Source organism: Clytia hemisphaerica, unplaced genomic scaffold, assembly GCF_902728285.1.
Source record: "Clytia hemisphaerica strain Z4C2 unplaced genomic scaffold, Clytia hemisphaerica genome assembly, whole genome shotgun sequence".
Lineage (NCBI taxonomy): Eukaryota > Metazoa > Cnidaria > Hydrozoa > Leptothecata > Clytiidae > Clytia > Clytia hemisphaerica.
In genome coordinates this window covers 208648-233868 of record NW_027104591.1, presented here as the reverse complement: position 1 = coordinate 233868, position 25221 = coordinate 208648, and the positions used below count along the sequence as shown (strand labels likewise).

The following is a 25221-nucleotide window of genomic DNA, read 5'->3' as shown; positions in this document are numbered from 1 at the left end:
CCTTGGAACAATATTCTATCCCCATTGGGACTTCAATAGGAGCTGTGAGACAAGGGTGTGTTAACCTCTCAGAAAGAGTTTCTCAAAAAAGTTCATCCTTTTCAAAAAATGTTGCATGCTGAAAATTTAACTTCTACTAGTTCAAGATGATTTCACAGATTTCTCAAATTGAAGCAATCAATTACCGTGAAAACAGTATATGGCAGTGTCACCCTCGGCAAGCCCAGGGGCCACGTATTTACGACGCAAGAGAGCCGAGGGCCGTATTACTTATCATGTCCCACGTCAATGCGCCCATCAGCATATTAGCATCAGTGGGGTATGTGACCCTGGTTTTCGAGGGTGATGGCAGTGTATAAAAATGTGACGATTTCGGATACCTCGGTAAAATAATCAGAATGCGTTTGCCATCTTGGACCCCTTGAAACTTTCATGTGAAGCGTGAATATTTCAAATTCAAATTTCTGATTTGCCTAAATTAAGTCGCATAGACAGGAGAAAGCTTTGTATTCTTCGAGTGGTTTGTACTAAAATAGGTAGACATTATTAATCCTCGAACCTTGAAATTTGAAGCAGTAGACATTGTGAAACATAACCTCGCATGCCAGAGATTATCGACTTGTTTGGAACACTAAACAAGGCAGAGAGTACGTCAGTTTAAAAAGAATAACATTTGAACTAAGGGAGATTAAGCTTAAGTACTCTTCATTGGAAATAGCTTCATGAAATTCAGGTTTATGCTTTCCCAACAAAAAGTTCTTAAAGGTTTTGCTTTTACATAAGTGATTCCGTTTCATTTCAGACACATATTTTAAATCAGGACAGTGTCTTGCTATTGTTATATTATGCTGATATAAGCAAAAAAATGTTTTTCTTTTCCTCTTTCCGACCAATCTTGCTTCACATCCGTGTCAATCCAATGCGAAAAAGCTTGTGAATTAAAATTGATGAGTAAGCAAACGATATCACTCTTATTTAAAAACAAAACCTTTAATCGAAAATCGAGGATAGAAAAATCCCTTTGCATTTGCATAAGTCCTAGTTGACAATGATCGAAAATTTTAGGCATTAATCCAGTTTCTAGTCCGTTCAAACTTATAAAACTTAGATAAGTGAGAAAAGTTAACAGCATCTTATTAGAAGTCTTAGCTGCCGAAAATCAACTCGCAATATTAATCGTAAAATATTTCGTAAATCAAAGTGGTTTGAGAGTCAGCACAGGCCCGGCGGAACAACCATAAAAGTGGAGTGGCTAAAGGATCTAAATGAGATAGAACTCGCCATGAATTGGAGAAAAAAGTTTTGCTCAAAAGTGGGGAGACTGAAGCCTCCCCAGACTCCCCCACTTCCGCCGGGCCTGCAGCAGCTCCCCCTGAGTGAACCCCCTTACATATGATTGCGTTTGGGCGAACTGATATTACTTTTTTAAAAATTTCAAGAGTTTTAATGTTCTAGCTAATCGACTGAACTTAGAAAACTTAATTTAGTATCAAGGGAGACCTGACTCATTAGAGTTATTCTAGTTGTAGTTCAGTCGAGATAAATATGTACGAAACATACTTTGTAAGTCTGATGCTGATGACGTAAGACTATCTAACAGGAAGTGAAGTATTTTTAGAAAGCTGTTTTTAAGCCTCATTAATCGTCGCCATTATTAAACCCATCAAATTTTTGTTTTGATGGAATGTTAATTACCCTCATATCACAGGATGATGGAGATAAATCAAAAGAATTACCCCCGTCATAATCCTGTTATAACCTGTTGATGACGTCACGAAGGATACATTACATCATAGACCGGGTACATCACTAACCGGGCGAGATTATGATGTCGCAGAATAGAAGCCGGGTGGGTTGGGAAGACAAATTACGTAAAAAAGACAATTGTGACTGATTACGAGTCAACAACAGTTTGAATTTGTTTGAAATTTTTGTGACCAACGTTAGTTAAACTTAATTTGAGAAAGGGATTCGGCCGATTTATTTTGTTTTAGATCAAAATTTAAACCAACATAACTTATTCAGTATCCGACCCATTCCCTTCCACCCCTGTCTCGGGATGGAAAGACTAGAAACTTATATAGGGGTGTGTTTTCGGCCTGAGCGCATCCTTCTCTCCTCTAGCCGCACATGGGTATTTTTATCAATGGGGACGATCTTTTAACTGTGTCTTGTAGCATCAGAATTTGTGAGACATTCTCTAATCATTCGACACAGGTAAGGTTCTATTTGGTGGTGCTTACAAAGTAGATTAGAAGAAGCTTCCCAGCTGGCACACAACGTTGTTTCAGCGTTCGTCTAACGTTATATGGACGTTGTGAACGTTAGATGGACGTTGAAACAACGTTGAAACAACTTTGTGTGCCAGCTGGGTTGCACAATAAAACAACATGATATTACAAATGATTATGAAGTATCAATTGGCACCTTAATGTGAATATCCAAAAGTGATTTGTTTATTTCTATCAACAAAATACTAGAGAAGAGGCGAAGAGAAGATGGGGGCATTCTGTAGTAATCCTTACAACAGAGAAAGTTCCTACTTGAATAATACTCTTGAGTAGATGATGTTTCCATAACACAAATATAGAAACATTATGTTTACAAAGAATATCCTATTTCCAGCATTAGAACTTTTATTTATTTATAGTTGCACTTGTAGCAATATGCCACAGTGTGGGCTTGTAGATGAACGTTTTTTAAGAGGTGTTTCATCGAAACTTTATTTATGTTTTACACGCCTGCGCTATCTTGCTGAGAAGATAAAGTTTATTTTTCACTTTTTGTGGAAGCTGTTCTTTTTACATGTGAAAACACATCGTGGTTTATCAACCAAAAATACTTTTCCCTCGTTAGTACACGCTTTTTTTTTTATAAGAATGGTGTTTTTTCATTTCATCATGAATATTCTTAACTTTTTGGCGAAAATCATCCAAAAATATTCTTACGGTATTCTTAGGTTAAGATCGAAATTGGCAATCTACAGGTTAAAATGCATTAAAAATGGCATTCTTAGGTTCGGTTGCTAAATTCCATGATGGTGATATTCTTACCATATTCTTAATTTTTTGGCCATTTTCATCATGGACATTCTTATAAAGTGTATTCTTATAAAAAAAAAAGCGTGTATCTTTCTTTCACGCAGCAAGCTCAGTTGGTAGATAACGTACCATTTTGATATAAAACACCCTGTCTCAATTATCCATTTCTTTAGTTTATAGGAAGCCATAAACTTAATTGCCTGGAAATCTCTGCAGCATGATAACCCGATCGGATTACTGAGACGAGGGTGTTTAAAATGGTGTCAATCAGCGATATCACCCATCGACTGAGTGCACCCCTGTGTCACAGACCCGGCGGGACAGACCGCCAATCACCACTGGATTCTTTGAGCTGAGAACAATAAAATGTCTATTCCGACAGTAATTTTCATCCCCATTGTAGGAAGAATCTTCACCGGGAATGTGAGACAGGGGTGTCTGAGTAGATAAATGCAGCAACATTTGTTTACCTACATAATCATCATAATGATAATTGACGTGGAAAAAATACCTAACCCAAAAGTCTGCCAAAAATGAGGAGAAAATATATAGCCCCAGGACACGCAGTCTATTTGAACTTTTCTTTTTAAGAGTGTTTGACGTGTGGAAGTTTATTTAGATGTGGGAAGGTCGTTTTCTATTTAGAGATAATTGCTTGACAAACCAAGGTAAACAGAAATGCGGTTGGATTTGTTTCCTGAGACGAACATTTTCAAACGAGACAACCCAGTCCGTCATTTTCTTTCTCTCTTGCAAACCACCGAGCAGCGAATTGTCAAACAGTGTAGGCGATACTTTCCGCTAAAATACCAAAAAAAGAAAAAATTATCTGATACCTTATTCAAACTCGAATTCTGCAACAGGACCCCTAGCGTCTACTGCCATTTGCACGCTTTCTTTTTATAAGAAAATACTTTATAAGAATATTCAAAGGAATATTCATGATGAAATTGGCCAAAAATTTAAGAATATGCTATGAAAACCATCATCAGATTTGGCAACAGAACCGGGAAGGGGGGGCACTCATATGGTCTGACCCACGGCATGTGCCGCCTTTAAGGGTAGGTTTTTCAAGACCCTCGAAATGCACTGTAAGGGTGCGTACGTTTGATAGAGTGCATTACAGGGGTCTTCTTTTAGATAGCTACCTTATTGGAACTAATTTTCGCGGGTTTTAATTTTAGCGTTTTTCGCGGTTTTTCGTCAAAATCGCGAAAATTTGATCCCGCGAAAAATTTCGAGAGTCGAAAACCGCGAAAATTAATTCCCGCGAAATACAATTTTTTCCAATTTTATCGAAAAATTTGAAAAATCCCTAGGAAAATGAAAGAAATTTGTCCAAAAAAAGGCAAAACCGCGAATATTAAAACCCGCGAAAATTCCCGAATGGAAAAAACCACGAAAATTAAAACCCGCGAAATGCAATTTTTCGGATATTTTTTTTCGACCGCGAAAATTAGTTCCCGCGAAAATTAGTTCCAATAAGGTACACTGTAAGGGCGTGTTTGTGACTGCTGAATTGAAAGTCTTACAGTAAAAATCTGATGTATCTTTTTAGTTTTAAATCGCACCCATTTTGCACATTGTGTCGTGGCTTCAGCAAGATAAGATATAAAATCAAACTACACTGTAAGGGTCAGGTAAAATGCACTGTAAGGTTACCTTTTCACTGCTCAAGGGCTGCACTGTAAGGGTCCGATTTTGAAAGCCATTTTTGCGGCACATACCCTCGTTTAGAAGTCGAGTGCCCATAGGCAACAGAATGCAATTTTTAGTGAATTTTTTAGTAAGGCTCAATACGTTCACAAAAATGCAATTTTATGCTTCAGGGTGTGCGAATTTCTTGGTAGATCTAGGTCAAACTACCTTAAAGGCCGGGATATGGACCTATCGTAGATATGCTATCCTTAAGGCTATGACTTTCATGCTTCTTAAAAAGCACCACAAAAGTTCACAATGAGAGAAATTGCATTATATAGGTGTTTATGTAGGAGAATTAGGCCGTGATGGGATTAGAGAAAAGTTAGAACACTTTCCTCCTGAAGGGTTACCATATATAAGTTGAGGAAACACACATTGATACATTATGATGTAAACAGGCCTTAAACAAAATCAACCTCAACGAATTAAAATTTATATCGATTACTTGTAGCAAGACTTTTAGACGCTACTTTTCAAAATCAAAACCTTTATTATTAATGAATAGCGATTCAATCATTTCGATATTATTTCACTATCTATCTAAATCTTTATAAATATTAATTTACATACGTTGTAAAATCTAAAAATCACATTTACAAGCAGCTAGAGCTCGTGTCTTTCTCCAAAGTTCACCTGTATAAGTTTAAGCCATACTGATATTCCTGGAACATAGAGCCCATAATTTCTATCCAGCAAAATTCACAGTCTTCTCCGCTTTAATAAAGTCACGCATACCTCTTACTGAACTGAGTCTGAGGATTTCCTTTAGTTATTCAAGCCATAAAAAGCTCATAGTCAATGTCACTAAGTCAATGTCACGAGCATTGGAATTAAAAGTCTACATTAATCTCTACTTAGCAGCTTTTTTCCGGGTTTTGGTGACAGTTCCATTTTTTTTATCATTGGAGGTTGTGGGTTTTCGATTTCTCAAAGAACCAGCGTTTTCTCCTTTCCCATCGACATCATTTTTAGTATCTTTGGACTCACCTCCTTTCTTACCAGGGCGAGGGCTTCGTTTCTCTTTGTTTACATTCTTTTCTTTTGGTGCCAGGGAGTTCTCAATACCCACTGTTTTCTTCATAGTACTCGATGCTGTGCTTTCCACGGTCTTACTTCCACTTTTTTCGGTACTGCTAGCGGTTTTACTCTCACTTTTTGTATCGGTGTTTTCTGCACCGGTTTGCTCAACACTGTCGACAGCGTTTTTATTTCCGATATTTGGTTTCTTGCTAATCTTTTTCTTCTTTTTGATGGAAACTTTCGAACTTTTCGTCACGACATCTTCAACATCAGCCTGTGCTCCATCCGCGACATCATCTCCATTAGACTGTGCAGTTTCCGCCTCGGAAACTTTCTCTTCGCCTCGGTCCTTAACAGCCTCAGCATCAGCGATATCATTCAACGCCCTCTTAATGGCGGCTTGGTTCAAAGTGGACAATCTTTTTGGGGTCAGTAGGCGTTCACTAACCGCCCATAATTTACGCCCAACTTCATCCTCGAGCTCGGGGAAAGTTTCTTCTTTACAGTCTTTGAAATATTTACCAGAAACTTTTTCTAAACCACGATCTAAAGCGCAATAATAGGCTGTTTCGGCCGCCATACTCGAGCTCTTCCAAAACAGATAAGAATAAGGTGAGATGAGGAACCAGGTTATGAACCAGTTATAAGGAAAGATATCTTTCCACAAACTAGTGACGGCCGTCCCTGGGTTCACCACGTTCACTGTTACTCCCGAATCTTTGAAGACTTTTGCAAGCTCTTTGGTGAAATACATCTTGGCCAGGTTGGCGTTGCGATAGGCGGTTGTATTACTATAGCCTTTCAATCCTTGAAGATTTTTGAAATCCAGGTCGCCTTTCTTGAAGTCATCTGACACGACATTTATGACACGACAAGGTGTATTCTCTTTCATGTTTTGACTCAATAACTTGGTCAAATAAAAATGTCCGAGATAATTCACTTGGAAAGTTTTTTCTAACCCATCCTCCGTTTCTTCTCTTTTTCGGCTGCCGTAGATTCCGGCATTATTAATCAAGACGTCGGTTTTCGGGAATTCTTCTTTGATGACGTCAGCGAATTCATGAATAGAAACGAGCGAGGTCAAATCAAGTTTGCGAACTTCGATCAACTTCTGACCCGTTTGATTACGTAAATCTTTGGCGACTTTGAAACCTTTTTTCAAATTACGGCAGCCGATGACAACCTTCGCACCCCGTAACGCTAAATGAAAAGCTGTATCCAACCCTATGCCTGAGGTCGCTCCCGTTATGACGACAAGCTTATCTTTCATGGTACCTTTGGATAAGCACACTCCACCCGTATTCATAAGACGGATGATGGTCACAACAATAGCTGTTGCAATGAACCCAATAAACAGATAAACCAAAAGGATAGTTCGTTCTGTTGAAGCATGTACGCTACGTAAGATCTCATCCTCATCAGGTGTCCGGCATAATCCACAAGCATCCGGGCACTTTTTCCGGAGGTTTTGATCTTTGAAGCAGTTTCCGGTAGCTCCCCATTGTTTACAACGTTTGTCCGTATCCCTGCATTCTTTACTTTCGGTCCAACTGACAAAAAGAGCGAGAACTGAGATAAATAACAACCCTTTGAGGAGCATCTTGCCATCCAAATATTGTCTCTTTAAGTACCAGATCAACGTTTCTTTAAAAAGTTATTTGAAATATTTGATGAAAATGTACTTGTTTTTTGTTTTCAGTGTTTTTCAGCAAGTTGGTTATCGAGAGATGCAATCCAATGTAACGAAAAATATGTTAAAATGTCGTTTGTATATTCATCTGCAACGAAATCATCAAAACCTTTTTTTAAACTAGCCAACCAGCGATAGAGACGTAGCAATCTTTCTCGAAGGCGTGAGAAAGTGGAAGGTCATCTTCTTCACCATCACTCTTTCCCTCAATAAACAATCAATTTGTGTTACAGCAATGGAAATGAATACGAAAATGAAGAAGAAAAACCTCATAAATGACGATCATGAAAAAGAGAAATTAATAAATTTTTCAACAATTTTTGAATGGAATCGAAGATTTCTCTCAAACTGAAGAAACAAATCAATAAATAATTCAAACGCAAAAACCTCAATCACGCATGCGCGAGTTTTTTCTATTGGTAGTCATGGGGATTATATCAACAATGGATTTCTATTGATATTCACAGAGTTGTTATATTAGATTCAATATTTTCAAAATATTTTTTAACACGCAAGCGAGATTTTCCGAGGACTTCAATACCCTTTGAGCTTTATAAATTAGGAGGGAGAAAAACTTCGCTGCCTTCTAAAAATTAGAAATAACTTTCCCATTGCATGTTTTTTATAAGAACAGACTATAAAAGAACCACACCAAATTTCTTAAGAAATCGCACACAAATACTCATAAAATGGTGAAACAAGAACATTTTAAGAACATTTCTTGTATAGGTTTAAAGCTCAGAAAGTTAAGAACACCCCAAGAGACATGGAGGCATAAGACGAAAGGATTATTAATTTAAAAATAAATAATGAGATAATTAGATATAACAGATAGTGAAGGAAAATTTCGACAAAATTGGCTCAATTAACATTCGCTACTTTGAAGTTAAAGAATCTTCACACCATTTCCCAAACAACTGCAGCTGACAACTCAAATAATATTTGCTGGCTGTCATTTTTGGCCACGCGGTTAACACAAAGCAAATGTGTTTTGCAGAATGCCATTCTTTTGAATTTAGAGAAAAACAATTAGAGTGTGACGCCGTCAGTAAATTTGAAATGAGAGACTCTCGTGGACCCTCAAGCTTTTGTCAGACAGAAATCATTTTGAGAGGGATGGCTTAGAATCGCGCTAAGAGTGTTGGAAATAGTGTATGGTACAATACATTTTAAAGGTCTTTTATCTATATTAACCAAATAAAATGTAAAATGCATACTAAATTTCTTATTTTTTAATTCGCGAAATTAAAACAGAGCCACATTTTTCCAAACGCTGATTCGCAAAAAAAAATCTGAATCTCTCGCAATTTTTTGGGCTCACGAAATTAAATCTCGCGAACATTAATTGAGAAAGTCATGTAATAATTTATTGTTTTTATCCAGATTTTAGATAACAGACAAAAAATGGCGAGCACAATACAAGAATTGAAGAAGAAAGGCTTCAGGTCCGTAGTGACGTTCAAAGAAAGTAAACACTATCTAGAAAAGATGGAGAAACCAACTTTGCTCAAACTGCTTAAGAAAGCTTGGAAGAAAAACAAAACAATGCGAGATTTTATTCGAAAGGAAGTTGACGAGGTGAAGAAAGATGAAACGTGGTTTAAAGCGCCTGCGCAGAAAGTGATGTTGAAATCCAATTGGGGTGTACCGTTGGTGGCCAGCGAAAACTCCGTCGAATTTTTACGGTTCCCGACTAACGATATCTGTCTTGGCAAATTTAATAGCGAAGCGGTCAGCTATTATTGGTTACCAATGTGGCATGATTGGGACAACGAGACTTTGGTGTTATCCAAGACTCGACTCGATGATTCAGTTGAATACAAAGAAAAGTATTACGTCACTTTCGAACAAACTGTGGGTGGAAAGAAAGAACGTCTCCGTATTGAACCAGCGTTGGAGAGATTCGAGCCGAGCTGTGAGGATCAAGAGCGAGAACAGTTTAGAAAAGACTCATATTTTGCATACCGTGAAGTGAGAAAAGATGGCAGATGGTTCGTACCGTTGGAAAACATGCCTGAAGAGTATGGGGTAGCCAGGGAGCAGTTGAGGGAGATCCGCGAAATATTTGCTCCAGTCAACGAGGACGAAGACAGTGATTCTGACTGAATTTGACGAAGACAATTTATTCGCATACTAATTTTGCAGAACACGAAGTGGAATATTGAACAATATTTAAAGACTATTTTGACAAACTCCGGCTTTCGGAACATGAAGCTTTTTGTTATACGTTATATGAGGCCCCCCCCCCCAGCGGACCCAAATTTCACGCATTCACGCAAAAAATTTTCGCAATTCACGCATTCACGCAAGTTTTTCTCGAAATTCACGTAAACCCAATTTTTTGGGAAGTCGGGGAAATTTTCGGAAAAAATCGGGGAAAATGTCAAAAATAGAGGTCTCGCACATCTCGCTAAGTTACGTAATTTACGTAATTTCCGCCATTATGGAGTAAAACGTTCGATTTGCATAAAAAAGTATGACAAGGCTGTAGACAAGGCTGTACTCGAGATATTATTCGACCGGATCTGGTCATGCACTTGAGAAAAACTTAACTCAGTAGTGATTTTTTCCTGTAGACCTGACTATAAAACACCTTGTTTGGTAGCGTCATACCTTGTTTTTTCGTCTTTTTGCGCTCTTTTTGAAAACAATTTTTTTACTCTTTTTGTCATAACTTTTGATCTAATGAAGCAATTTTAAAGTTTGATATACCAAAATTTAAGTTAAACCCTCCTCTAAACGATTTAGAAAAAATCAAGCTAATATATTTTTTCACTTTTTCGCAATATTGAATCAAACAGGGGGAAGTTTTTTCAGAGACACCCGGTAGGTCAAACAAACTTGAGTATGACACCATGATGCTTAGGTCAGGGGTAAGGAGGCGCAACCATGGTTTACGCAGAAAGGAAAGTTTTGCATCTCTGTCACTCGTGTTTGGCTAAAAATGCTCTCTTTAACACAATTGAAAAAGAATGTAGTCTAAATTCGTTGGAGGCAAGGTACGATCGCTTGATAGCTTGTAAAATGAGGTAAAAGAATGAACATTTGTTGCGAGCGAAGCGATCAAAAAAATTTAAAAACAAAGGTTTTAATCAGGGCTCGCGAATTAATTTCCTAACGTGGAGGGGCCGAAAACATAGTGACTAAGGAGGCGCAACCATGTTTTGCGCCGACAGGAGAAAATTTCTATTTTAACTCTCTGATGTGCTTAAATACGACTCCATTTCAGACTAATTTTGCCAAGAAATCAGGTTATCGAAAGTCTACATCATGGGTAAAAATTTCTTTGAAATAAGTTTCTTTTTATTTGCAAAAACGTGGTGAAGTCATGGCCGCCTCCTGCCCCCAGTGGCTCTGACCCTGGCTCTGGATCACTCATCATGCATAACCATGGTCTTAAACATGTCTTAAAGAAACACTTTCAAGGGGGCAAATTAGAGTTATTTAAAATTCGAGGGCCAATACATGTTTGGCCCGAGCGAAAAAATCTGGAAATTTAAGGTGTCTAGATTGCTAGAAAGCGCATCTAAATCATGAATCGTTTTATAAAATAGAGAATTTGAAAGTTGCTGATTTTTTTTGTGCACCTTCACCTGGCATCCCTTGAATTTTGGATAGGTGCGCGCCTTGGGGTTTTCTACAAACTGTGAAAAGGAAAAATTCACGCGTTCACGCAAAAAAACAGGGCAGATTCACGCATTCACGCAATAGAAATATGAATTTTCACGTTCACGCAAGTTTTTTCAATTCACGCATTCACGCAAGTTTTTTTCGATTTTCACGCATTCACGCAACCAAAAAAGCCCATTCACGCATTCACGCAAACCGCTGGGGGGGCCCCTTATATATTTGTCAAAGTGATGTTGAAACTCGACGTAAATTATACTTGAAATAGAAACATACCAGAATTTTTTATATCTACACTGGCTCCATTTTTTAAATTCTCAATTTGTTCTTTTCCCGTTTTTTTCTTTTTGGCAAATTTGGCTACTACCTCCACCCCAAAAAAAGTTTTTTTTATCCCAGTTTTCCGCCAAAACTTTGCCACGAATAAGTATAAAAACTTCTCCAGGTCCCATACTCGAACTGTTTTGTCATCAGAGATGGTTGCTACTTGATGTTCTGTTGGATGGTACGCTAGTCCCCAGAACTCTCCCTCGCAGTGACCCTGGGCATGAGGAAAAATTTTAGGCTTGACACGATGAAACAGAGAAAAGCACCATTAAAGTATACATCAACTAAAAATAACTAAAGGTTAAATCAGAAGGCTGAAATAAATTATTTCCCATGTTTTGTTTTGTGATGTGATTGGCCCTGATTTATCGATTTCACAAATCTAAAAATTAAAAGAAAGAAATTAAAGTGTCTATCGGTCAAAATCCCCCCAAGGTGGTGCATGAAAACTAAGAAAGATATTAAGGAATACCCTGATTCATTCTTTCCCTTAAGCTTAATAAGTTCTTATGAGTATAAGAAGATAGAAACTCGAGGCAGCCGAATCAAGTTAAAATAGAGGGTAAAATTGTAGTGATTTACAAGACATAACTGTCGAAGCAACATTATGAAATAATGCAATTTGCAATTTTCGACCATTAATATAAAAAAAATACTCTAATAAAACGAAAAGGACATTCTGTAAGAGAACATACCTCGCCATTCTTAGTTCCAACAAGAATATTTCTTTGACCCAAAGTAACAGCTCGTATAGCAGGGTTATCGCGCACCAAAACATCTTTCGGCTGACCTGCTGCTAGGCTAGATTTGTTCAATTTGTAGGTCTTCAGGCATCGTGATAAATTCTCGTCCCATAAACAAACAACACCGTCTTTTCCGCCTGATACATAGCCCTTTAAAAAACAACAAAGTTATCAGAAAAAATGAAATTGTCCGGAAAGATTTTCGCCAAGTCTTGAAAATTTCGTCACTTTTGTAAAACAATTTGTTATAATCTCTACTCAGTCAACTAAAAAATTCGTCACTTTTTCCCAAAAATGTTCCCCTTTTAGGTACACATAATTCATACAAATACAGACATACATTTATAAGCAGCTCCAAGACTTGGATAAAACCAAAAGAAATGACGCTTAAAATCCAACTCGGCAACCCAGCAAACTTTGTTTTCTCTTTGTTTCCTCCCAGTAATCTTATTCCACAAGACACATGAAGAAACATGTGAGACGAAAACATAAAACCAACCTTTTCAAGGGCGTAAATGGCAAAGATTGGACCTTCATGTGCAGCTACGCGTGTCTTCAAGATTTCATTTTTCCAAACGTATAATTTTCCATTCGCTGCACCAGTCACTAACATTCCCGCTTCTTTAGGATGTGTTACGCACAGCTGTGTCTCCGCTTTCCCAACGTTTCCGTACGTGCCACGTTTTGACGTAAGACCTCCACCGGCGATCGTCCAAAATTTGATATGACGTACACCAACAGTCACTAAGCTATCGATGTTGTTTGGATCGCATCGTACCTCAAAAATCTTGTCTTTGTGACCCCTATAAACAAAAAAGTATCTTATAGTGAAATAAACGTATTTGTAGATACTGAAACAGGATATTCCTGTTCATTCGGCCTCTGACGCTATCTCTTAACTAACAATACGGGCTTAAGTGTGGAAATTCAGAGGTCTACAAAAATGCAAATTTCGTTAAAGCCAGTCGGCAAAACATTGTCAAGGTGTACCTTTTTATTTGGTAGGTAGGGAATAAATGAAAATAGTTCTCCAAGTGAGAACAAAAACCTGAATATCTATTTCGGCGAAATTCAATCATATACGGGACGTCACGGAAAGTCAAAGATTTCCAAATAATTGTTGGATAACAAGACATAATTGGCTTACAATAGCGTTTTTAGCAGCAAAAAATTGTCAAAAAATTTTCACGCTCGCTTCGCTTGCATTATTTTTCACGAATTTCCTTTATTGAGGCAGGCGGTCAAACTGAAATTTGTGTTCCTTCCTCATAGTGACAGTAAATTATGACGAATGAATTCAAGTCCTTTCTTTAATTTTTGAGTCAAGCATGAAAAGATTAGTTGAAGAATACCTTGCAGTGGCGAATTTTTCACCTCGTCTCCAGTCCCAAAGAACAATAGAATGATGTTGAGCCAAACCAACACTCACCAAACGTTTACCATCCGCAAAAATTTTGTACAAAGCGAAGCATGATAGTGGTGCCTCCAGCCCCCCTTGAGATTTCAAGATCTGAAAGTCTCAGTGACTTCAATATCAATAATTTGTGGAGACAAAGTGCTCTATACCAAGGTAGAGCTGATTAAAATGTATATTTCCTCAAAAAATTAAACATTACAGCCTGTAAGGCGTGAAACAGGCTGTAATGTTGTTTTGATTTTTTTGAGGAAAAGGGGCGTTTTTGAGTTTTAAAATTTTACCGCATGGAGACCGCTCAGACTGCATCCAGGTGCTTTCCAGGCGGTAACTGGGAGTTTTTAAAAATCTACTTATTTTTTCCGCCTGGTCGCACCTGGCTAAAACCGGGCGTCTTCAGAGAGGTCCTCATCTGAAGTAAACATCAATTAAAATGGTAGTGGAATCCCCTAAAGAACTATTACAAAACAGTTTATTTGAAAAAAAATCAAAACAACAAAGTATACAGAAAGGAAAAACTCTGTCAAGTTTGAAAAACGAAACCGATGACCATGTCAAAACCAGAGTTCCGAAAGATTGATTTTCAGCCATAGCATCATGAAAACCGTACAGATTTGCTTCAAACTTACCGTCAACGGCTCTAACTTGGGGCGAGTGGTCATAACATGGTATGGTTGATTTCTGGTCTGTATTTTCACTTACTGTTAAATCTCCCTTGACAACAAGTTTGTTTTCTATGAGATTTGCGACTATGTTAATTAAATGACTTTGGAGGTTCGGTAAATTATGCCCGAATTGCTGTCCTATGTTTCGTCAAACTGTCCCAAGTTAGAGCCGTTGACGGTACACATGAATTTCATATTAGTATTCTTTAATGAAATCCAGCATCATAGTGTGTTTGGAAAAAATCTGTGTCAAGTAAGTTTGAAAAATGAAACTGATGACCATGTCAAAACCAAAGTTCCGAAAGGCAGATTTTCAGCCATACCATCATGAAAACCGTACCGATTTGCTTCAAATTTACACATGATTTGCATATTAGTATTCTTTAATGAAATCCAGTATCAGTGTGTTGGGAAAAAAATTGTGTCAAGTTTGAAAAACGAAACTGATGACCATGTCAAAACCAAAGTTCCGAAAGGTCGATTTTCAGCCATAGCATCATGAAAACCGTACCGATTTGCTTCAAATTTACACATGAACTGCATATTAGTATTCTTTAATGAAATCCAGTACCTGTTTGTTTGGAAGAAATCTGTGTCAAGTTTGAAAAATGAAACCAACCAAAACCAAAGTTCCGAAAGGTTGATTTTCAGTCACAGCATCATGAAAACCATACCGATTTACTTCAAATTTACACATGAACTGTTAGTATTCTTTAATAAAATCCAGAACCAGTTTATTTTGAAAAAATATGTGTCAAGTTTACAAAAATGAAACCAATGACCGTGTCAAAACCAAAGTTTTGAAAGGTTGATTTTCAGTCAGCATATTATGAAAACCCAGAAAACCGTACCGATATGCTTCAAATTTACACATGAACTGTATATTAGTATTCTTTGATGAAATCCAGAAACAGTCTGTTTCTGGAAAAAAATCTTGTGTCTGTGTTAGTTAAGTTCGTTTCACATCGACAGTCACAGAACCATCGAGCAAAACTCCAAAGCAGATGGGTCCATTTTCAGCTAGGTATCATAACCCGGGGGGGAGGGGGTACTAGGTTTGCGAGGTGACGGGTATGTCCGAGCCGAAAATTGAAAATCGACCCTTTGGGAGACAAAGATTTGATGATTTTGGGACCCTTTGAGAGACTTTTTCCTAAATTTTGGTCGATTTTTTCTAAATTTTGGTTTGATTTTCACCAAATTTTGGTCAAAATTTCTGGAAATCGTGACCTTTTGAGAGACAAATTTTCGATTTTCGTGATTTTGGGACCATTTCAGAGACTAACTTATGAATTTGTACCCCTTTGAGAGACTTTTAAGGCATGAAAAAGGTACCATTATGGCTCGCACATACCCGGCACCGAAGTCTTTCCATTTCACTCAGTTCGGCAAATAGATCAGGTCCGGAACGTTGGCGAATTCCGCAGCGCTTCGTTTGCAAAGGCCAAGCTGCGAAACTTATGCAGAGCGGTTAAAAAGATGATTAAGGTCGTGTTCAGACCATTGAGTTTCAAGCCGAAGGCTAGAGGTCAATCTCTAACCTTTCTCAGGCAAGAAAAATTGAAGCCTTAAAATATGCGCCGTATTTTTGACGACGGATTGAATCTAGCAATTCCTTTGTTTTCGAGTGATATATTTTTCGAAATTAAGCGGTAAATTTTAGTTTCAATCTGTCATTTGTGTAAAAACCAGGCGGGTCGCTCAAGGCCGCGCAACTTTGGTAGGATTTGTTGGCTTCAAATCCTACCAAGGAGATTGACCTCTAGCCTTCGCCTTGAAACTCAATGGTTCAGGCCAAGGTTTAAAGTAATTAAGTCTACATGTTTCTTTTATATTCCTTTTGTATTGATCTGCACGCTCCTCATTAGTTAAACCAAATTTTAAAAAGGAATCACCCTCTGGTTTAAAAAAAAAGTTTTTACTATATTATCACAGTTTTCTGAATAGACGAAATCAGAGTTCACAAGTGAAAAGCATGCTCCTTTTGTAAATTATGAAAGAAGAACGTGAAATTTATGACTTAGCGACGCTCGGAGCGTCTCTAGCAATTTAGGCAGTTAATGGGCTTTTAATGAGAATATCATGGATCGAAGTATGGAGGTTCCCATACTCCGCAACAAAACTGTTTGCGATCTCCTCTATCAAAAGCGAAGCCTCACTCAAACATTCAAAAGGGGATTCCTTTTTCCTCTCTTGTGTAATCTATCTAAAAGATGAAATAGCAATTAAGTCGTTGCATTTCTTAATTTCACTATCAACTTAGTACTACTTAAGCCTTAAACTTAAACTTTCATGTCTGAACACGAACTAAATTGATATGAAAAATGGTTTATTGAAGGAAGGATAGTGAACAATAATGTCATTACTGCGGACATAGCTAGAACATAAGAAATCAATGAAAAATTAGCTCGTTGTCTATCCAGTGTCTATAATAAATTCTTGGTTTAAACAGATTTGGCTCAAATTTGCCTTAATTACCAAAATTGACCGATAAAATCGAAAAATTGTCCGAAAAATTGTTTATATGGTGATATTTGGTACTTTATAAGTAGACCGGTCAGTAAAATGTAAAATACATCTCGACCCCCTGGATTTTCAATAAATGGTTCCTTGGAAGACACACCTTTTTTAATAAGATGTATTATTCGTAACGGTTTGCAATTTCTAGCATAGTGTATACATCTTATGAGAGAAAATTTATTTTGTAGTATAGTATATCTGATGATCGCACAAGGCGTGAAACTGACAGTAATATATGGATTTTAAATTTTAACAAATGAAAATATATGTAAGATGTATTGATTAATCTATCTTAATCCTATCTCCAATCCTATTAAAGATGATTGAAATAAAGGAGAACAAAATGACGTACACGCGGACACATTAAAAGCATGTTCACACGTGATGGTTCCGTATTGTTCTGAAACGAAATGAAGCTATTCCATTGGTTAAAAATGACGTCAGTCTGAAAATTGACCAATAGAATAGTTTCATTTCGTTTCGGAACAATACGGAACCGTCACGTGGGAACATGGTCTAAACTAATGAGAAATAATATTTTTTTGTGTATTCGTCATAATGTGTAATAGAAAAGAACGTACCGGTAAAATCGATAGCACAGACTCCATGCGTGTGATGTCCTTTTAATATGGAGATAGCTTGTAATTTTTCAACATCCCAAATATGTATGGTTGGTTCTCGTCCAATCTACTACAACGAAAGAGAACCAGGTAAGAAATTACTTCGAATAAACACCTCCCTTCTTTTAAACGCCCCTCCCAGAAGAAAAGTTATTCGATAAACTGGGTTGTTTTAAAAGGTGATGCCGTACCATGGGGTACCCCAATGGTGTACCTTATGATCTACCCCGAAAAAAATTTACAGACCAGACTGGAAAATAATACGCGAATGATACAACCCTACCCTTATGAAATGGGCCGGGGAAATGGGTTAATTTTCACTATTCAGCCTATTTTATTCATCAATTTCCCTGAGGATAGTCATGGTATTGAATTTTAGTGCAGACAACATTTAGCCAAGACTACAATTGGCAGAATTTTCGCCTAAAATCAACCTTGGTTAAATTGAAGTGTGAGTGCTTTTCCAAGGGAAAAATGGGGAAAAATTTTGTCTCAAACCGCATGTCATTAAACGAACTTCATTGGTCTAAAATGATGTAATCTTTGATCAAGCCAATCAAAATGATGGAACTTACTAGCCTGTGGTCTTTTGATGCACAAAAAATAGCAGGCTGTCTAACCCGAATCGGAAAATATCGGGAAATAACATAAACAATACGCGTTTTCTGGTCTGTAAAATTTCAAAGCCCGCGCAAAGATTTTTTGTGAAACAACAGCGCTACATGAGATTCTTCCGCGTATGGTACAAAAAACAAGAAAATGTTGTTTTTTCAGCGAAATACTTATCCTGGAACCATTTTTATTGCTATTGGGGAGTATTTAAAGCTTGAACAGTCAGTTTATTTACGAAGATAGTAAGTTATCATGCTGTGGGAATGAGAAATTAGGGTAGACCATAAGGTACACCAATGGTACCGATAAACACCCGACCTCAAAACATATTCCTCTCGAATGGACATCCCTTTCTAATAAACGAGAAACGTTTTATGTTTGACAATCATTTCTTTTGAGCTTAAATCTCAGACTTGCTCGTGTAGAAGGCAATAGAGATATATTTTAGTTCTTTGACTCCGAGTTGTTAAAGTTTTTTCTTCAAAAAGGTTACTGGCAACCCCTTTTTTGTGAATTTTAGTCAAAAGGCTGACTTTTCCAGTTCATGACATAGGCATTTTCATTCTCTTTTGAATACGAACAGCTAGCTAGTTATATTTCATGAGTTATTAAGGAAAATACACAGCGTCGGCCTCCCTTACATTGGGGGGGGGGCTTACACCTACCTTATGTGGATTAATTTTTGCGAGACAATTTCAAAAATAATTTAATTTAAAACCATTTCCATGCTTCAAATTTCGCCCGGGAGTGCCCGGGAGTGCCCGCGCTCAACCGTCTTGTAGAAGAATTTTGGGAGGTAAACAAACTCGCTTTTGTTCTAGATTGCTTAGAAAGAAAAAACACGCGACAAAACATTAGAAGCGTGCGACTAGTGTTAAACGCCTTTTTTCAATATGTGAGCACCAAGTTTAAAACGGATTAATTCGGTTCGAAAAATGGAATTTTAAAGAGTTAACTCAATGGTAAGAGCATAGTCACTAGAAATATACATGGTCAGGAAGTCGGCTTGGTTCGGAACTCGAGGTTGGTTTTTTTTTTATTTTGGTCACGTGATCGATTCGTATGTGCAGATTTCGGCGAGGCGACAAGACGAAGGTGCTACTTCAGGACTGAAATTTTTGATTATTATTATTTATTATAATTTATTACTGATCACCAACACAACAAAAACTAAACAAAAAAAATAAAAAACAACCTCAAAAAAATGGTGAGAACGAGTGGGACTTGTTGTGTTTTTCCTGGTTGTCCTGTCTATTCTGGTTTACCTCAGTACAAGGGAGTTAGTCCATATTAGAGCTGACTTGTAAACTAAAAGTTGTTGTAACCGTATCTGATGGAGCTTCCTTCAATAGAGCTTTCTTTATATGTCATGTAGTCATATACGAACCTTGAATTTTGAAAGTGGTTGAGCGATATATAGGAACTTAGTCGACCGCAAATTCAAAGTCAGTTTCGACTATCTCAGCAGTTTCAAAGTGTTCAGCCATCTTGTTTGATTTATCTCCAAGGATAGAATGAAGTTTGTTTTTATTTTCTGCTCAGTCCTGAAGTAGCAAACTCGTTTCCCGCCGAAATCTGCACATACGAAACGATCACGTGACCAAAATAAAAAAAATCTCAACCTCGGAGCTGGGACTTCCCGACCATGTATAGTATTCAATTGACATTGGTATGACATTGATAAGAGGTATGGCCATAATTTTTTCTGCATATTACTCAGACAAGATGTGCTTTTTAAAGTTTGCCTAAATATAATTGGCAGTGGAAACAATATATAGATGGTCACTAAGCAACAGCGTGGACATTCATTTTGAGCGAAAGTTTTCAGTCCAGTCTATTTCAATATTGAACAGAAACAACCAACGGCAACGGTATTTTTACACCAAGGTTTTGTAAGGTTCAAACATAATTAATGATCAGTAATGATAGCATTTCAGAGACTAGCAAAGGAGTTTCGAAAACGTCGAAAAAACAACATGACATGGCAAAACAAATGGTGGTGGTGGTTTTTCAAAATCAGAAGCAAGAGCTATGACCGCTTTATGGATTTCACATTATACAAGTGTTCTATCTGGTACTAGATGTGAGAAAAACTAGAAATTTTCTTTTGACACGCTATTGCTCTGAAGGTCGGGAAAATATTTAACATCTGGAACCTTTTGATTAGGGAATTTCTCCTGGCCGCGTTTGCAAAATTTAAAAAGAGTCTGGGAACGGTAAAAAGTTATGAGTGCCCTAAACTAAGGGTACACTCTCTATCCTGGTGCACTTACTGAGAAATTACACTGGGTACTGAAAATAATGAAAGTAATACCATCAAAAACAAAAATAAACCAAAATCAAGCCAAACATTGGCAATAAAGTAAGTACCAAGACAATCTCTGCTTACGTTATATTAAACTTACATTAGACCACATTTAGACTATGGGGATATCATATATACGACCATCCTGGAAATTCGACTTTTGTGCGTAAGCTTGAATCTATCCAATATAATGCCTGTCTTGCTATAACAGGCTGCTTTCGTGGAACGTCTCAAGAAAAACTTTATTCTGAACTTGGTCTCGAGAGTCTTGCTGATCGTCGATATAGTAGAAGAATGATCTTCTTTTACAAAATTTTAAACAATTTAGCCCCCTCTTATTTACGTAACTCGTCGTCTATAATACCCGTGCTTTCTAAACTTCGGTGCTTCATTGTTTTGTTAAAAAACGCACTCTATGAAACTCTTTTTTTTTCAAAAATTTCACTGAAGATCTTTTGGAAAATTTGTCAATAGTTCTTCATCTTTATTCAAATATTTTTCGAAAACAAATTTTGAAGATTTGAGCATTTCCGAACATTTTCAAACATATTCAAAGTCTTTCAAAGTCACCTTCAAATATCTAGCCGCGATGGCTAGCCACGATGGCTAAAAAAGTTTCTTTCTACTTCAGCAAATTATTTTTACATTCATCCCTTTCGAAATCACGAACTGTTCCGATTCTTCGTCATTCTGTAACTCTTTCAAGGAGTCCATTGTTTAGAGAGGCCCCCCCAGCGGTTTGCGTGATGGCGTGATTGGAACTTTTTTTTTGCGTGATGGCGTGATTAGAGATTTTTTTTGGCGTGATGGCGTGATCAAGATTTTGGCGTGATGCGTGATAGGGCAAAAATTTGAGGCGTGATGCGTGATTTGGGCTATTTTTCGCTATTTTTTGCGTGATGACAATTTTTAGCGATTTTCGTGATGCGTGATGGAGCAATTTTTTTTGCGTGATGGCGTGATTAGGGGTGCCGCTGGGGGGCCTCTTTAGAGAAGTTGGAAGTTTAACGTCTGGAAATAAGTTGCCTTTCACTCGCATCCTATGGCCTGTTTTTCTCAATGCCTTCGTCCCCTGTCTTTAATTAACTTGTGTGTATCCTAACCAGAGATTTACCCTATAAGATTAACTCGTCTCGGACCCGCAGCGTGCGACGCTGCACAAGCAACAAGTTTTGTTTTATTTTGTTTTCTAGCTGTTTTACATTTAAAAAAAGATTTAACAAGAAATCTGAATTATTTCAATAGTTATGACAAAAAAATTTAAAATATGACTTTTTCAATTCCTAGCAAGTGGATGGTTGGCATTTTCCTTGATAAGATTAAAAAACGTAATGTAATTTTCATCAAATTTACTGTTTCCAGATGATTACTTTTTACATTATATTCTTATCGATATCTCGTTTCTTTCTATCTTTCGGATTTGTATACTAAGCCAGTTACTTTTTTGTGATTTTCAGGGCTTAACTCTAAACAAGTCAGTTGTAATTCATTAACGTGTATTCACATATAATTGACAGTGGAACCAAGAATGCCTGTAACTTTTGATAGTCAAATACAATTGTGAATTTTTTTGCTTGTTTTAGAGAATCAAAAGTGCTACATTTGAATGTAGTTTTGGTTGAAAAATTCGCGATTTTTAGCAGTTAAATTTGCGATTGAAAAAATTGAGCTTTTTTTATACTTATGCTTTAACGATCAATTTTACACCAGCGGTAGTTGAACCTTGGGTGAAAAAGGTTGTCAAGTTTCAAGTCGAACAATAAAGTCCTTCGGAAGATATGGGACCCGAAATACCCCTTAGTAGCACTTTTCTGTGAAAAATCAAATCTCTAACTTTAAACAAAAAACGGGGGTTATGTTATTTAGTCATTCATGTGTATTTCATTTTAGCTATTATTTTTGGGTATTGTAGAGGAAATATTTATCCACAGCTTTGTGGCTCTTGTTTTACGTTTGGCGAATGAGATGGTTTTCTTTAAAAGATTTTAAGTGATGCTTGGGTAGAAATCTTTAATGTCGAAAACGGTAAATGTTTCTTTTTAGGGAATGTTTTTTTTGAACCACTGGATCACTGGTTGATTTGGAGACTGATTTTCAATTCTTTGTTTATTTTATCGAAGTTTGATTTTCTGATTCGTCCAATTTCGTTTTTTGCTGGATAAACGCATCATTTTGCCGTTCGGTAGCGTTCTATTGGAAATGTGCTATTCTTGACGAGTGCTTTACCTCTGTCGATGCTTTCTCGTTTGACATACGCGGTAGTCTTTTCGCAGATCGATGTTATTGCATTTTCCAATAGTCTTTCATACTCTGCTTTTGAAAGCTTGTATAGGTTGGTCGTTTTATCAACGAGCCTGAATATGCAACTTAAGTGTTTTGATGAGGAATTAAGATTTTTGATAACAAATGATTAGATGATCATAGAAATATGCATCTTAGACTTTTTTAGAGATTGCTTTTGAAGAATTAGAACCTCCTAAGTTTTTTAACTAAGCTTTTAGTTAGTGTTTTCTTTTTAATTCAGCTCAGGTTAATTTTTTGTTAATTTAGCCTTAGCGAAAGTATTACGATAGGCATGGTGCGGTGTCCTCGGAAAAAAATTTAGAAAACGAAAGTAAAAGTATCGGTGGACGGACTTTCTAAATACTCCGAATTTATTAAAGTAAGTAAAACCACGAAAAAAGAACTTTTTCTCCCTAGAAACTCTTGATATTTTTAAAAATAAATATGTGAAATTGATAATGAAGTTTAAGAGCTATTTGTTTTTTATTATAATGATTTGTTCTTATAAATGTTACAAAGCTAAATTTTATTTTCTTTGATTGCCCATTAATAAAGAAGACATGCGCCAACTAAACAACAAGTTGTTATTACGAGTAGATAGTTAGGTCTGGACCTTGTATGCAACGTGGGTTTACAATCAAGTATAGTAAAATATCGTTTAGTCTTGAGCTCTACATGTCCTGTCTTTCCAGTGCGGAGACTGTAGATCACAAAATAAATTATTTAAGTGCTGAATTCCTTTTTCTCCCTGAGAGGGAACACTAGGTTTCCCAAGTAGTGATTAGGAGCATGCCCAAACCGAAGCTCAAAGACTGTCTTAAAAATCAACACTTAAAAAGGACATGCTGAATTTCGACTATTTTGACCAACTTTTGATGTTCTACGATCTTTGAAAGTCTGAAAGAATAGCTTTAACGGCAACCAATTATTGATTTGGAAAAGTGAACCCGGGGTTCTATTTGTTTGAATTCGAGTTCTTTAATTTATATCCCAAGGGGTGGGGCTATTCGGGAAAATATGGGAACCCTCAACTGGTTCTCTATCAACTGAGCGAACCTTGCTTAAAAATATTCCGATCTGAGTCCAAATCAAAAAGTTTGATTTGAAGGAATGGATTTAAAAAGAAGGTTCTATGATTCTATTTTCATTGAAATTTGGCAAGGTCAATGTTTTACTGTAGCTGGATTTTTTGATTTTTTGACCGGGTTGACCTGAAAAGTACGAGATTTGACTGGCTTTAGACCATCAATTTCTTAATTTTGACTGGGTTTGAAAATTTTAACCAATTTTGACTGGGTTTACTCTTTTTCCCACCGAGGCTTGAAATTAGGCCATTTCGGCAGTTTTTTGTTTTTTCTACCAGGGTGGATATGACTTGGTTACTGACACAGGGGGATTCGTAGTGCCATATGTAGCAATCATTAGGCGAAATTTTCGACTTTGAGTAGTCTTGTTTTATTTTTATATGCCATTTATTTCTTGGATTTTTCTAGAGGGTTTTTACTCAATCGGCATTTTGCATCAGTATTATTTCCAGGAGTATTTCTCCTTAAATTATTTTGTTCAGCCTCGCTTTCCAATGTCTCAAAAACTTTTAGGTTGGAAAAATTTAAGCTCCAGTCAAAGAAAAGGTTATGAGATACTAGTAACATACACGCTTTTCCTTTTATAAGAATATAATACAGAGAATATAAGAATAATACTTTATATTCATGAGGAAATTGGCTGAAAAATTAAGAATATCCTAAGAATATTGCCATCATGAAATTTGTTTTGCCAAATATAAATTTCTATTTTTATCTTTTTATGTTAGCCCAACTCTCTTAATTTACACTAAAATTTCAAGAATTTCAGGGTTTTGCCACCTTGAAATTGTATTATCTCTGGAAATTTGATAGAATTGATTAAGAATCCCTTAAGAATATTACAGGATGATTTTTCATTTTTCATTTTTCATTTTTCATTTTTCATTTTTCATTTTTCATTTTTCATTTTTCATTTTTCATTTTTCATTTTTCATTTTTCATTTTTCATTTTTCATTTTTCATTTTTCATTTTTCATTTTTCATCGTCACAGTGTAGAAATCTATCAACAAGAACAATTCTTAAAACAAATTTAGAATTGGCTAAAAATGACAATAAAACCCGAAAAACAGCTTATTAAAAGACAATAAAAGAAATGTTAAAAACAATAGAAAAATATGTACCTAAGGCACCAATGTGTAAATGGTACAAGTCGAAAACAAGATTTTTTTTGTTGATAGATTTTTACACTCTGACGATGACCTCTTGCTAGTGAAGGTCGAATATATAGTTTTAATAAACATGAGGCTTCTGGTTATTCTTATTCATCATTAAGAATATTCATGATGAAATGGAAAAGCACCATTCTTATAAAAAAGCGTGCAATAAAAGCTAAAGTGGTTTGACATTTTTTCTGTAGTGTTTGCTTGATACCGGGGGGGGGGCACCTAGGCAAAATGGGTGTCGGGTATGTGCGAGCCATAAGGGTCCCTTTTTCACTTTTCACCCTTTTTCAAAAGCAAAAGTCTCTGTAAGGATCCAAAATTTACAAAAAATCTAAATTTCTTCTCTCAAAGGGTCGTGATTTTTAAAAAGTTGGACAAAAAACGATTAAAAATCTGCAAAAATT

At 36.6% G+C, this 25221-nt stretch overlaps 1 pseudogene; it reads right to left on the bottom strand.

The window, feature by feature from the left end:
- Window positions 1-5250: 5250 nt before the first annotated feature.
- LOC136823727 (retinol dehydrogenase 12 pseudogene) lies at window positions 5251-7771 on the bottom strand (annotated as a pseudogene).
- Between the last annotated feature and the right edge of the window lie 17450 nt (window positions 7772-25221).